Source organism: Pseudochaenichthys georgianus, unplaced genomic scaffold (assembly GCF_902827115.2).
Source record: "Pseudochaenichthys georgianus unplaced genomic scaffold, fPseGeo1.2 scaffold_794_arrow_ctg1, whole genome shotgun sequence".
NCBI lineage: Eukaryota > Metazoa > Chordata > Actinopteri > Perciformes > Channichthyidae > Pseudochaenichthys > Pseudochaenichthys georgianus.
The window spans coordinates 16983-31142 of NW_027263342.1; the positions used below are offsets into that span (position 1 = coordinate 16983).

At 39.8% G+C, this 14160-nt stretch overlaps 16 non-coding genes across 16 annotated transcripts; all 16 read right to left on the bottom strand.

The window, feature by feature from the left end:
* Nucleotides 1-601: 601 nt before the first annotated feature.
* trnar-ucu (transfer RNA arginine (anticodon UCU)) lies at nt 602-693 on the bottom strand. The gene is given in 2 exon segments: nt 602-637; nt 657-693. It is a non-coding gene; the product is annotated as a tRNA-Arg (tRNA).
* A 258-nt stretch (nt 694-951) lies between these two features.
* Nucleotides 952-1043, bottom strand: trnar-ucu (transfer RNA arginine (anticodon UCU)). Its single transcript is given in 2 exon segments — nt 952-987; nt 1007-1043. It is a non-coding gene; the product is annotated as a tRNA-Arg (tRNA).
* A 257-nt stretch (nt 1044-1300) lies between these two features.
* trnar-ucu (transfer RNA arginine (anticodon UCU)) lies at nt 1301-1392 on the bottom strand. Its single transcript is given in 2 exon segments — nt 1301-1336; nt 1356-1392. It is a non-coding gene; the product is annotated as a tRNA-Arg (tRNA).
* Nucleotides 1393-1648: 256 nt separating this feature from the next.
* On the bottom strand, nt 1649-1740 carry trnar-ucu (transfer RNA arginine (anticodon UCU)). Its single transcript is given in 2 exon segments — nt 1649-1684; nt 1704-1740. It is a non-coding gene; the product is annotated as a tRNA-Arg (tRNA).
* Nucleotides 1741-4678: 2938 nt separating this feature from the next.
* trnar-ucu (transfer RNA arginine (anticodon UCU)) lies at nt 4679-4782 on the bottom strand. The gene is given in 2 exon segments: nt 4679-4714; nt 4734-4782. It is a non-coding gene; the product is annotated as a tRNA-Arg (tRNA).
* Nucleotides 4783-5040: 258 nt separating this feature from the next.
* Nucleotides 5041-5132, bottom strand: trnar-ucu (transfer RNA arginine (anticodon UCU)). The gene is given in 2 exon segments: nt 5041-5076; nt 5096-5132. It is a non-coding gene; the product is annotated as a tRNA-Arg (tRNA).
* A 256-nt stretch (nt 5133-5388) lies between these two features.
* On the bottom strand, nt 5389-5480 carry trnar-ucu (transfer RNA arginine (anticodon UCU)). The gene is given in 2 exon segments: nt 5389-5424; nt 5444-5480. It is a non-coding gene; the product is annotated as a tRNA-Arg (tRNA).
* Nucleotides 5481-5736: 256 nt separating this feature from the next.
* trnar-ucu (transfer RNA arginine (anticodon UCU)) lies at nt 5737-5828 on the bottom strand. Its single transcript is given in 2 exon segments — nt 5737-5772; nt 5792-5828. It is a non-coding gene; the product is annotated as a tRNA-Arg (tRNA).
* A 258-nt stretch (nt 5829-6086) lies between these two features.
* On the bottom strand, nt 6087-6178 carry trnar-ucu (transfer RNA arginine (anticodon UCU)). Its single transcript is given in 2 exon segments — nt 6087-6122; nt 6142-6178. It is a non-coding gene; the product is annotated as a tRNA-Arg (tRNA).
* A 258-nt stretch (nt 6179-6436) lies between these two features.
* Nucleotides 6437-6528, bottom strand: trnar-ucu (transfer RNA arginine (anticodon UCU)). The gene is given in 2 exon segments: nt 6437-6472; nt 6492-6528. It is a non-coding gene; the product is annotated as a tRNA-Arg (tRNA).
* Nucleotides 6529-6785: 257 nt separating this feature from the next.
* On the bottom strand, nt 6786-6877 carry trnar-ucu (transfer RNA arginine (anticodon UCU)). The gene is given in 2 exon segments: nt 6786-6821; nt 6841-6877. It is a non-coding gene; the product is annotated as a tRNA-Arg (tRNA).
* A 259-nt stretch (nt 6878-7136) lies between these two features.
* On the bottom strand, nt 7137-7228 carry trnar-ucu (transfer RNA arginine (anticodon UCU)). The gene is given in 2 exon segments: nt 7137-7172; nt 7192-7228. It is a non-coding gene; the product is annotated as a tRNA-Arg (tRNA).
* Nucleotides 7229-7486: 258 nt separating this feature from the next.
* On the bottom strand, nt 7487-7578 carry trnar-ucu (transfer RNA arginine (anticodon UCU)). The gene is given in 2 exon segments: nt 7487-7522; nt 7542-7578. It is a non-coding gene; the product is annotated as a tRNA-Arg (tRNA).
* A 256-nt stretch (nt 7579-7834) lies between these two features.
* Nucleotides 7835-7926, bottom strand: trnar-ucu (transfer RNA arginine (anticodon UCU)). Its single transcript is given in 2 exon segments — nt 7835-7870; nt 7890-7926. It is a non-coding gene; the product is annotated as a tRNA-Arg (tRNA).
* A 258-nt stretch (nt 7927-8184) lies between these two features.
* Nucleotides 8185-8276, bottom strand: trnar-ucu (transfer RNA arginine (anticodon UCU)). Its single transcript is given in 2 exon segments — nt 8185-8220; nt 8240-8276. It is a non-coding gene; the product is annotated as a tRNA-Arg (tRNA).
* A 1943-nt stretch (nt 8277-10219) lies between these two features.
* trnar-ucu (transfer RNA arginine (anticodon UCU)) lies at nt 10220-10311 on the bottom strand. Its single transcript is given in 2 exon segments — nt 10220-10255; nt 10275-10311. It is a non-coding gene; the product is annotated as a tRNA-Arg (tRNA).
* Nucleotides 10312-14160: the final 3849 nt, after the last annotated feature.

Sequence of the window (14160 nt, forward strand, 5' to 3'; positions counted from 1 at the left end):
TCAGAGTGAAAGAGTGATACAAATGTATAAAACACCTTTCATGCATGGCATTCAGCCCAAAGTTGCACACAGATGAGCAAGTTAGGCCAACACAGGATATAGACATTTGCTGTTAGGCCAGTGGTTTCCTGTTAGGCCAATACACAGTAAGATTAAAATGCAAACAAATACTTTTTCCATAGGTTTTTTCTTGGTCTGGTAGTTAAAGGGTTATGAGACTTTGTGATTATTCAAATTAAATGAAAATGAAGACAATGAAAGCATGTAATATTTAGTTGTACTTTCTCTATGAGTAAAGAACAGAAATTCAAAGATTGTGGGTTCAAGTCCCAAAGGTTTCACAGCAGAAGCATATAACACAATTTCTAGAGATCAAACCTGACAACAAAAAATGTGATGTTTATGACCAATTATGTGGCTCTGTGTCGCAATGCGCATTTGACTTCTAGATGGGGCAATGGACTTGAATGGAGGTTCAATTCCCAGCAGATTCCACCTTTGAATGTTCAAATGTTTACCGACTACATAATCACATAAACCATGGACATTTTGTTTGGTTCATGTATTTTGATTTTGAACACTTTTATAAACCTTTAAATGTCGACTCTGGTGGGACTCGAACCCACAGCCTTTGAATACCTTCTCCTGGTCATTTCTAGAAGTCCAATGCGCTGTCCATTGCGCCACAGAGCCATATTATTGGTCACGAACGTGACTTTTTTGCTTGCGGATTCTCTAGAATTTGTGTTATATTCTTGTAAGAAAAACTACTGCATCAGTTTTGTGAACCTATATTTTTGTGGGGCAATGGACTTGAATGGAGGTTCAATTCCCAGCAGATTCCACCGTTGAATATTCAAATGTTTACCGACTACATAATCACATAAACCATGGACATTTTGTTTGGTTCATGTATTTTGATTTTGAACACTTTTATAAACCTTTAAATGTCGACTCTGGTGGGACTCGAACCCACAGCCTTTGAATACCTTCTCCTGGTCATTTCTAGAAGTCCAATGCGCTGTCCATTGCGCCACAGAGCCACATTATTGGTCACGAATGTGTCTTTTTTTGGTTGCAGATTCTCTAGAATTTGTTATATTCTTGTACGAAAAACTACTGCATCAGTTTTGTGAACCTATATTTTTGTGGGGCAATGGACTTGAATGGAGGTTCAATTCCCAGCAGATTCCACCTTTGAATATTCAAATGTTTACCGACTACATAATCACATAAACCATGGACATTTTGTTTGGTTCATGTATTTTGATTTTGAACACTTTTATAAACCTTTAAATGTCGACTCTGGTGGGACTCGAACCCACAGCCTTTGAATACCTTCTCCTGGTCATTTCTAGAAGTCCAATGCGCTGTCCATTGCGCCACAGAGCAACATTATTGGTCACGAATGTGACTTTTTTGGTTGCAGATTCTCTAGAATTTGTTATATTCTTGTACGAAAAACTACTGCATCAGTTTTGTGAACCTATATTTTTGTGGGGCAATGGACTTGAATGGAGGTTCAATTCCCATCAGATTCCACCGTTGAATATTCAATTGTTTACCGACTACATAATCACATAAACCATGGACATTTTGTTTGGTTCATGTATTTTGATTTTGAACACTTTTATAAACCTTTAAATGTCGACTCAGGTGGGACTCGAACCCACAGCTTTTGAATACCTTCTCCTGGTCATTTCTAGAAGTCCAATGCGCTGTCCATTGCGCCACAGAGCCATGTTATTGGTCACGAACGTGACTTTTTTGCTTGCGGATTCTCTAGAATTTGTGTTATATTCTTGTAAGAAAAACTACTGCATCAATCAATCAATCAATCAATCAATCAATCAATGTTTATTTATATAGCCCAATATCACAAATGTTACATTTGTCTCAGTGGTCTTCACAGTGTGTACAGAATATCAGTATGACAATACGACACCCTCTGTCCTTAGACCCTCACATCGTACAAGGAAAAACTTCCAAAGAAAACCCAGTTTAAAGGGAAAAATGGGAGAAACCTCAGGGAGAGCAACAGAGGAGGGATCCCTCTCCCAGGACGGACAGACGTGCAATAGATGCCGTGTGTAAATTGAAAAGATAATACATTTGCAACATAGGTAGTCCAAATGTTTGGAAATGCATGTGTGTATAATAGGAAGATGAATCCACGAGGATATCCATCCAGGACCTATGATCCAGGACCACAGCCACGACTCAAGATCCAGCGCTCGCGATCCAGGACACAGGACCGCAGGATCATCCATGACTCCGGATCCCAGCGTATATAGACACCAAAAAGAAAGACATTTGGGGAAGCTGGGTTAATCGGAACATGAGTGTACACGGGTATAGACAGAGAGAAGGAAGAAGTAAGATGTCCCCCGACAAACTAAGCCTATATCAGCAAAACTAGGGGCTGAATCTAATCAGCCCTAACTATAAGCTTTATCAAAAAGGAAGGTCTTAAGCGCACTCTTAAAAACGGATAGGGTGTCTGCCGCCCGAACACAAACTGGAAGCTGATTCCACAAATGTGGAGCTTGATAAGAAAAGGCTCTGGCTCCCATTGTACTTTTAAAGATTCTAGGAACAACCAACAACCCTGCATTCTTGGAACGCAATGCCCTAGTAGGACAGTAGGGTATAATGAGTTCTTTAAGGTAAGATGGCGCCTGCCCATTAAGGGCTTTGTAGGCGAGAAGAAGAATTTTAAATTCTATCCTGTGTTCTATAGGCAGCCAGTGTAAGGCAGCCAGAACAGGAGTAATGTGGTCCCTTTTCCTAACTCTGGTTAGTACACGAGCCGCAGCATTTTGAATCAGCTGAAGCGACTTGATTGACTTCTTGGTACTCCCTGATAATAAAGAGTTACAATAATCCAGCCTAGAAGTAACAAATGCATGGACTAGTTTCTCTGCATCGTTTTGAGGCAAGATATGCCTGATTTTTGCAATGTTACGTAGATGGAAGTAGGCGGTCCTTGAAATTGATTTTATGTGGGCGTTAAAGGATAAATCCTGATCAAATATAACACCAAGATTCCTTACAGTCTCACTGGAGGCCAAATTAATGCCATCCATAGTTAGTATGTCTTTAGATAATTTGTTTCGTAGATTCTTCGGGCCAAGTACAATAACTTCAGTTTTGGTCGTGTTTAACATCAAAAAGTTTAAGGTCATCCACGTTTTTAAGTCCTTAAGGCAGTCTTGAATTTTATTTAGATGATTAATTTCATCAGGCTTGATTGATAAATATAGTTGAGTATCATCCGCATAACAATGAAAGTTTACAGAATGATTCCTTATAATATTGCCTAACGGAAGCATATATAATGTGAACAAAATAGGTCCGAGCACTGAGCCCTGTGGCACTCCATGGCTAACTTTGGTTTGCGTGGAAGATTCATCGTTAACACGTACAAACTGAGAGCGTTCAGATAGATACGACCTAAACCAGCCTAAAGCAGTTCCCTGTATGCCAACTAAGTGCTCTAGTCTTTGCAATAGGATATCATGGTCGATAGTATCAAATGCAGCACTGAGATCGAGCAAAACAAGAATAGAGACAAGTCCCTTGTCTGAGGCTATTAGAATATCATTTGTGACTTTAACCAGAGCTGTCTCTGTGCTATGATGTGTTCTAAAGCCAGACTGAAAATCTTCAAATAAATCATTGTTTTTTAAGTAATCACACAACTGTTTTGCGACCGCTTTCTCAAGAATTTTTGAGAGGAACGGAAGATTAGAAATAGGTCTATAGTTGGCTAAAACCTCTGGATCGAGGTTGTGCTTTTTAAGAAGCGGTTTTATCACTGCTACTTTGAATGATTGTGGAACATAGCCTGATAATAAAGACATATTCATAATATTTAATAAAGAAGTGCTAATTAATGGAAAAACTTCCTTCAACAGCTTAGTTGGAATTGGGTCTAACATACACGTTGATGGTTTAGAAGAGAGAATCATTGAATGTAATTGTTCAAGGTTAATGGCTGAAAAGCATTCTAGTTTACTATCTAGTGTAATATTAGAACTTACGATTCCGGGAGCTGTTGATAACACTATACTGGTCGAAGGCAAGAGGTCATTAATTTTGTTTCTAAGAGTAACAATTTTATCGTTAAAAAAGCACATAAAATCATTACTACTGAGTGCTAAGGGAATAGAAGGCTCAATCGAGCTGTGGCTCTCTGTCAGCCTGGCTACAGTGCTGAAAAGAAATCTTGCATTATTCTTATTCTCATCTATTAATGAAGAGTAGTAGGCTGCTCTCGCTTTACGCAGTGCTTTCTTATATTCATTGAGAGTAATATGCCAAATTAAACGAGATTCTTCAAGTTTAGTGGAACGCCATATCCTTTCAAGTTGTCTAGACTTTTGCTTTATTTTGCGGGTTTCGGCATTATGCCATGGAGCTAATCTATGTTGTTTTATTTTCTTCTTTTTCAAAGGAGCAACATAATCTAATTTTATTCGCAGCGCATCTATAGCACTGCATCAGTTTTGTGAACCTATATTTTTGTGGGGCAATGGACTTGAATGGAGGTTCAATTCCCAGCAGATTCCACCTTTGAATATTCAAATGTTTACCGACTACATAATCACATAAACCATGGACATTTTGTTTGGTTCATGTATTTTGATTTTGAACACTTTTATAAACCTTTAAATTTCGACTCTGGTGGGACTCGAACCCACAGCCTTTGAATACCTTCTCCTGGTCATTTCTAGAAGTCCAATGCGCTGTCCATTGCGCTGTCCATTGCGCCACAGAGCCATGTTATTGGTCACGAACGTGACTTTTTTGCTTGCGGATTCTCTAGAATTTGTGTTATATTCTTGTAAGAAAAACTACTGCATCAGTTTTGTGAACCTATATTTTTGTGGGGCAATGGACTTGAATGGAGGTTCAATTCCCAGCAGAGTCTATTTTTGAATGTTCAAATGTTTACCGACTACATAATCACATAAACCATGGACATTTTGTTTGGTTCATGTATTTTGATTTTGAACACTTTTATAAACCTTTAAATGTCGACTCTGGTGGGACTCGAACCCACAGCCTTTGAATACCTTCTCCTGGTCATTTCTAGAAGTCCAATGCGCTGTCCATTGCGCCACAGAGCCACATTATTGGTCACGAATGTGTCTTTTTTGGTTGCAGATTCTCTAGAATTTGTTATATTCTTGTACGAAAAACTACTGCATCAGTTTTGTGAACCTATATTTTTGTGGGGCAATGGACTTGAATGGAGGTTCAATTCCCAGCAGATTCCACCGTTGAATATTCAAATGTTTACCGACTACATAATCACATAAACCATGGACATTTTGTTTGGTTCATGTATTTTGATTTTGAACACTTTTATAAACCTTTAAATGTCGACTCTGGTGGGACTCGAACCCACAGCCTTTGAATACCTTCTCCTGGTCATTTCTAGAAGTCCAATGCGCTGTCCATTGCGCCACAGAGCAACATTATTGGTCACGAATGTGACTTTTTTGGTTGCAGATTCTCTAGAATTTGTTATATTCTTGTACGAAAAACTACTGCATCAGTTTTGTGAACCTATATTTTTGTGGGGCAATGGACTTGAATGGAGGTTCAATTCCCAGCAGATTCCACCGTTGAATATTCAAATGTTTACCGACTACATAATCACATAAACCATGGACATTTTGTTTGGTTCATGTATTTTGATTTTGAACACTTTTATAAACCTTTAAATGTCGACTCTGGTGGGACTCGAACCCACAGCCTTTGAATACCTTCTCCTGGTCATTTCTAGAAGTCCAATGCGCTGTCCATTGCGCCACAGAGCCATATTATTGGTCACGAACGTGACTTTTTTGCTTGCGGATTCTCTAGAATTTGTGTTATATTCTTGTAAGAAAAACTACTGCATCAGTTTTGTGAACCTATATTTTTGTGGGGCAATGGACTTGAATGGAGGTTCAATTCCCAGCAGATTCCACCTTTGAATATTCAAATGTTTACCGACTACATAATCACATAAACCATGGACATTTTGTTTGGTTCATGTATTTTGATTTTGAACACTTTTATAAACCTTTAAATGTCGACTCTGGTGGGACTCGAACCCACAGCCTTTGAATACCTTCTCCTGGTCATTTCTAGAAGTCCAATGCGCTGTCCATTGCGCCACAGAGCCACATTATTGGTCACGAACGTGACTTTTTTGCTTGCAGATTCTCTAGAATTTGTGTTATATTCTTGTAAGAAAAACTACTGCATCAGTTTTGTGAACCTATATTTTTGTGGGGCAATGGACTTGAATGGAGGTTCAATTCCCAGCAGATTCCACCTTTGAATATTCAAATGTTTACCGACTACATAATCACATAAACCATGGACATTTTGTTTGGTTCATGTATTTTGATTTTGAACACTTTTATAAACCTTTAAATGTCGACTCTGGTGGGACTCGAACCCACAGCCTTTGAATACCTTCTCCTGGTCATTTCTAGAAGTCCAATGCGCTGTCCATTGCGCCACAGAGCCACATTATTGGTCACGAATGTGACTTTTTTTGCTTGCAGATTCTCTAGAATTTGTTATATTCTTGTAAGAAAAACTACTGCATCAGTTTTGTGAACCTATATTTTTGTGGGGCAATGGACTTGAATGGAGGTTCAATTCCCAGCAGATTCCACCGTTGAATATTCAAATGTTTACCGACTACATAATCACATAAACCATGGACATTTTGTTTGGTTCATGTATTTTGATTTTGAACACTTTTATAAACCTTTAAATGTCGACTCTGGTGGGACTCGAACCCACAGCCTTTGAATACCTTCTCCTGGTCATTTCTAGAAGTCCAATGCGCTGTCCATTGCGCCACAGAGCCATATTATTGGTCACGAACGTGACTTTTTTGGCTTGCAGATTCTCTAGAATTTGTGTTATATTCTTGTAAGAAAAACTACTGCATCAGTTTTGTGAACCTATATTTTTGTGGGGCAATGGACTTGAATGGAGGTTCAATTCCCAGCAGATTCCACCTTTGAATATTCAAATGTTTACCGACTACATAATCACATAAACCATGGACATTTTGTTTGGTTCATGTATTTTGATTTTGAACACTTTTATAAACCTTTAAATGTCGACTCTGGTGGGACTCGAACCCACAGCCTTTGAATACCTTCTCCTGGTCATTTCTAGAAGTCCAATGCGCTGTCCATTGCGCCACAGAGCCACATTATTGGTCACGAATGTGACTTTTTTGCTTGCAGATTCTCTAGAATTTGTGTTATATTCTTGTAAGAAAAACTACTGCATCAGTTTTGTGAACCTATATTTTTGTGGGGCAATGGACTTGAATGGAGGTTCAATTCCCAGCAGATTCCACCTTTGAATATTCAAATGTTTACCGACTACATAATCACATAAACCATGGACATTTTGTTTGGTTCATGTATTTTGATTTTGAACACTTTTATAAACCTTTAAATGTCGACTCTGGTGGGACTCGAACCCACAGCCTTTGAATACCTTCTCCTGGTCATTTCTAGAAGTCCAATGCGCTGTCCATTGCGCCACAGAGCCACATTATTGGTCACGAATGTGACTTTTTTGGTTGCAGATTCTCTAGAATTTGTTATATTCTTGTACGAAAAACTACTGCATCAGTTTTGTGAACCTATATTTTTGTGGGGCAATGGACTTGAATGGAGGTTCAATTCCCAGCAGATTCCACCGTTGAATATTCAAATGTTTACCGACTACATAATCACATAAACCATGGACATTTTGTTTGGTTCATGTATTTTGATTTTGAACACTTTTATAAACCTTTAAATGTCGACTCTGGTGGGACTCGAACCCACAGCCTTTGAATACCTTCTCCTGGTCATTTCTAGAAGTCCAATGCGCTGTCCATTGCGCCACAGAGCCATATTATTGGTCACGAACGTGACTTTTTTGCTTGCAGATTCTCTAGAATTTGTGTTATATTCTTGTAAGAAAAACTACTGCATCAGTTTTGTGAACCTATATTTTTGTGGGGCAATGGACTTGAATGGAGGTTCAATTCCCAGCAGATTCCACCTTTGAATATTCAAATGTTTACCGACTACATAATCACATAAACCATGGACATTTTGTTTGGTTCATGTATTTTGATTTTGAACACTTTTATAAACCTTTAAATGTCGACTCTGGTGGGACTCGAACCCACAGCCTTTGAATACCTTCTCCTGGTCATTTCTAGAAGTCCAATGCGCTGTCCATTGCGCCACAGAGCCACTATTATTGGTCACGAACGTGACTTTTTTGCTTGCGGATTCTCTAGAATTTGTGTTATATTCTTGTCAGAAAAACTACTGCATCAGTTTTGTGAACCTATATTTTTTATAATATTACATAGTTATAGACATTTACAAGTGCCCATAGTATCAGCAAGCATTTCATTTAGCCTAGCTTTAAAAACATGCAGAGGAATGAGATTGCTCAGTTTCAATTATTGCTGAAGATTGTTCCAAGCAAGTGGAGCTGCGCACATAAAAGCTGTCTTACCTAAGACAGTCCTTGCTCTTGGCACATCTAACAAGACTACATCATGTGACCTCAGACAATAGCCGCTTGCAACTCTCTGTGTTATCAGAGAGCAGATATAATACGGGAGTTTACCCAACAAAGCTTTATAAATACACGTGTACCAATGACTGAGCCTCCGTACAGAGAGTGATGGTAAACCTGCCTTGGTATACAGTGTACAGTGATGTGTAAGCGCTTTACAATTTGTGACAAATCTCAGAGCGCTGTGATACGCAGCATCCAATTTGCTCAGGTAATTGGCAGGTGCATTCATATACAACAAATCACCATAGTCCAGCACAGGTAAAAAGGTCACAGAGCCTTTTCCTGGCCTCAAGCGAGAAACAGGACGTGTTTCTGAAAAAGAAACCTAGCCTAACCCTCAGTTTTTTAAACAGGTTATTGACATGAAGTTTAAAAGAGAGACAATCATCAAGCCAGATACCAAGGTATTTGTAACAGGCAACAACTTCAAGTTTTGTTCCTTGCGTAGTTACAATATCTAAAACAGGCTCTGGTGTCTTTTTTGCTTTTGAAAAGAGCATTACCTTGGTTTGATCCACATTTAAAAGAAGCTTTAATTCAGAGCGCTGAGTCTGAATAGTGTTAAAAACAGCTTGTAATTTAACAACAGCCTCTTTAATGGAGGGACCTGCACAGTACATCACAGTATCATCCGCATACAAATGTAAAGTAGCTTCATCCACATTATCACCTACACTGTTAATATATATGGAGAATAAAAGTGGTCCTAAAACAGAACCTTGTGGTACACCATTAGAAATGTTTAACCACTCAGAAGACAGCCCATCAAAGTGAACACATTGGGACCTTTCAGAGAGGTAGTTCACAAACCACCCACTGCAAGGCTGGATATGCCAATACTGGCTAGCCTCTGCTTTAAAATGCGATGATCAACGGTGTCAAACGCTTTGGAAAGGTCAATAAACAGAGCTGCACAACTCTGCTTATTATCTAAAATACTAGTAATGTCATTTACCACTTTCATCGTGGCAGTGATGGTGCTGTGTTTCTTTCTGAATCCTGACTGATGTTTAGACAGGATGTCATTTATACATAAAAACTCCTTTACCTGTTCACTCACTAGGCGTTCGAGCACCATAGCCAGAACTGACAACTTAGAGATTGGCCTATAGTTATTTAATAAGGTGGCCTCCCCTCCTTTCAGTAAAGGCCAGACGAAACATGTACATAATAATCCGCTACCGGTAAACATCACATACATGGAAAGGTTACGGTGGGACATGTCCGGTTCGCTAGTCATGAGTAAAATGTCCCTGTGCAACATGTTGTTTAGTTAACATATATCTATACATCTAATATGATTGGCTGTCGCTACCAAGAATGAGCTCGACTCACAGGCGACCGGGAGCGCCACAGAGCCATATTATTGGTCACGAACGTGACTTTTTTGCTTGCGGATTCTCTAGAATTTGTGTTATATGCTTCTGAGAAAACTACTACATCAGATGTATGAGCCTATAACTTTGTGTGGCAATGGACTTGAATGGAGGTTCAATTCCCAGCAGAGTCTATTTTTGAATGTTCACAGGGTTGCAAACTACATTATCACACAATCCATGGACATTTAGTTTGGTTCATGTATTTTGATTTTGAACACTTTAAATGTCGACTCTGGTGGGACTCGAACCCACAGCCTTTGAATACCTTCTCCTGGTCATTTCTAGAAGTCCAATGCGCTGTCCATTGCGCCACAGAGCCATATTTTCGGACATGAACGTGACTTTTTTGGTTGCAGATTCTCTAGAATTTGTGTTATATTCTTGTAAGAAAAACTACTACATCAGTTTTGTGAGCCTATATTTTTGTGGGGCAATGGACTTGAATGGAGGTTCGATTCCCAGCAGAGTCTACTTTTGAATGTTCACAGGGTTGCAAACTACATAATCACATAAACCATGACATTTTTCTGAACCAGTAGCTGGCGATGTACACCTTTAAGTTGTACATACTTACATCTTAATTCCCCACCCCGTAAACACAATAAGAGCCGTTTTTATTTCCTGTTTTGGTTCTTTATCGGTAGATCGATGTCCAAACGGTCATTGTCATTGTTAAGTTTAATTTTATTGTTGACTTAAAGAGGACCTATCATGCAAAATGCACTTTTGTACGTCTTTTATACATGAATATGCGTCCCCGGTGTGTCAGGGAACTCACCAAGTGTCAGAAAACACAACCCTCTCTCTTTTCCTCCATACCCAAATCTCTAAAAACGGGGCTGCAACGGATCTGATACAGACTGATCCAGATTTGAAAATGCTCTGACGTTAGAACGAGGAGCTCCGCCTATATGGCCAACTCTCCACCCACCTACCAGGGGAATGAGAGGTTGCCGTGGCATGGTAACAGCGTGGTAACAGCATGGTAACAGCATGGTAACAGCATGGTAACAGCATGGTAACATGACGCTCGTGCCTCGCCCCCCTCCTTTGCAGGGGGGCGTGGTCAGCTGCAGCTCATGCAAAGACAGGCTGGAGGAGAGCAAAATAGAGCAAAATGAGGCATGGCTAAAATGCATGATCTGTTTGGTATTTTGAAAAGAAAACGTATAAATATACTTTATATAGGTATGGCCCTACAATATATTATTCAAATATAGCATGATAGGTCCACTTTAAGTCATGATGTGAAACGGTTAACAAAGAAAAAGGGAAACTCGAGCTGCTGCTTCACTTTATTTTCTTTATCTAAAATTAAGCACTTTTAAGATGCAGACATTTTCAAAAGCTATTTATTTTTAAATGCAGCCCGAGAGGAACATTATACATACATATCCACAGTATTTTTACTGTATATGTGTATAGTTCAATGTTAATTGACAATAAAAAAAAAAATTTTTAAATTGTAGTCAAATCAAGCAATCTGATTGGTTCTTAGCCGTGATATAATGAGCGTATATCACGGCTCTGATTGTAGTTACTTTCAGTATCCCTCTGCGCCGGGCCGAACCACGCCCCTTAGCTGTGATATAATGAGCATACCACGTCCTGTCATGAGCTATTGCTTAAATGTTTCCATCTTAAGCTTTGTTAGTTAGTTAGTTTCGTAACGGACGTAATGTAACAGCTGTAACGGTTGTAGCTTTTTCTCAGAAGCGGAGGGATACTGACTTGTGAAAAGTAACTACAATTCTACCTGTGATATCAGGGACGCGGGAAGTCAGTCAGAGTTGGGGGTGGGAAGATTTTTTTTGGAAATATTGAAGTTAAAAGCATCAATCTGGTGCACTTTGAGAGCAAAATTAAGAGATCTATTGATACATCTCTCAACACCCATATGAAACAGAACTGTAAACATATTTTATTTATTATATTTTACAAATCACTCCCCTTTTAAACTGAATTCTTGTTTTGTCATATAGTATATCATAACTGTTTTTCATGTATTCTCTCTGGCTGTCCATCTCACAATGTTCACATAGAAAGTAGCTGTCAATAGGAATATGATTCAGAAGAATTATAATTTCATACAAAAATCTGCCACAAAAAAGAGGTTGCACATTTAAATGCAGGTGTTGTTATGGCAACGTCAGTGGCCAATCAGCCACATTTACTGCTGCAAATACGTTCAAAGTTTCAAACATGCTGTCGACAGTAAAGCAGTGGCAACTATGCCACCATTTCAGATGACTTTTTCTCAGAAACACTGTCACATAACATCCATATATTTGAGTGCTAGGTTGATGCTTGGCTAAGCTAACTATGAAACACTTTAACTGACAGGACTCAACTGTGTACTGTAAGGTAGCTTCTAGCTTCATGTCGAACACTGACAGTAAGTCAACATTTCCCAGAGAGCTTTCTTTTAAATCACCAGGTAACGCTAAAAATCATTACATTTAGATTGTATGACAATTAAGTATTTATTTAATGTCTCTGGCTAGCTATAGCTACTTGCTAACGGTTTAGCTTAACCCCGCGATTCAAAGTAACGTCAACGTAGCTGTAATGTATGCTTTGCTTACATGTTCGCATAACTTTTAAGTTTACTGACGTTTACATACCTTGTTTACCTGGCTCAAGTGGTGGCTTTTTTAAGAAAAAATGTTCTTATGACCATCTTCAAAGTCCGACTGACAGTTTCATTGTCACAGCCCACAGGATAGGTACCTGTTACTCACCTGGTGTCTTGCCTCTGTTGCATTCACTGAACACGGGAAATTACATTCCTGCCGTCCTCTCATGATGAGGTTCAGGTAAAGCACGGTCAATGTATTATTTTAACCGTTACTGTAATATAACGTATTATATTAAATGCAGTCATTTGGTCTTTAGCAACAGCTTGTGAGAGCAGTGCATTCATCGGTGTTCGTTTTAATAATGCCAGTTTGTTGACGGCCTGTGTGTTGATGGGACTTCTCATGCTCCCTAGATGTTTCCCCTGCCTTTCGCCAGTTGTTAAACCCTGCTTTCACAAAACTCCCATCCCTGTTCTTGTCTGCACTGGCAAGCTTCTTTTCTATAGCAGAGCAACAGAAGAAGCACACCGCATTATCACTTTCTCTTAGTGAAGCTTTTATAGACTGCTTACACTTAAATGCTAACTCAAAAATAGTAACTCAAAATAAAACTTTTGTATTGTAACATTTTGTCGTTGCAGTTACAACTCTCCCCCCCCCCCCCCCCCCCCCTTCCCAGGCACCTACGTGATATACGCTCATTATATCAGGGCTAAGAACCAATCAGCTATTGCTTAAATATATCTCACAAATTCATAAAGCAAGTTAGACATTTTGATGTTCCGGACCTTTGCATGGGGAGATTTTCTCTAACGGCCCGTCCACACTACAGCGTCGACAACTCCAATCTGCCCATTCACTTTGAACGGGGTGACGTCACGTTGCCTCGCTTTTTCGCCGAACTGAATTGTGGGTAGCATAGCGGTCCGTCTCCGGCGTCTCCGGCGTCAGAAGTTGAACATTGTTCCAGCGCCAGCCAATCAAATCCCGTTTCGGAAAATCTGACAGCTGAAGCCGTAGCCAATCAAACCGCGTCTAAGCTGGGAGAGATATCCCGCCGTTCATTTCTATATTTCAAAAAAAGATGGAGGAGAAACTAATTATCACCGTAGCAAATCTCCCGGTTTTGTATGACCAGACCCTCTTCACCTACCGGGATACAAACCGGAGGAACCAGCATGGAGGGAGGTGGCAGAGACAGTGGGCGAAACTGGTAGGGTTTCGCCTGTTTGGGGAGTTTATATTTATATATTTATTGCTCCCATAAAATCCCCGGGGGTTTTTGCTTTGTGTGTCGGGGGCGGGAGATTCATGCGATTGGTTGTTGGTCGCGTTGCTCGAATAAAATCCCCAAGCTCCAGACACGCCCAGCTCCAAGCTTTATTTGAAGCTGTAGTGTGGACGCTCCGTAACGGCCCGTCCACACGGCGGCGTGCGTTGAAGCTTCAACGCTTCTGCCCGTTCACTTTGAATGGGGTGACGTCACCGAACTTCGCCGAACTGCGTTGTGGGAGCGTCGCTTCACGTTGCTCGCTGCAAAAGTTGAGCAATGTTCAACTTTTGACGCCTCGGCAGAAGCGTCAGCCAAT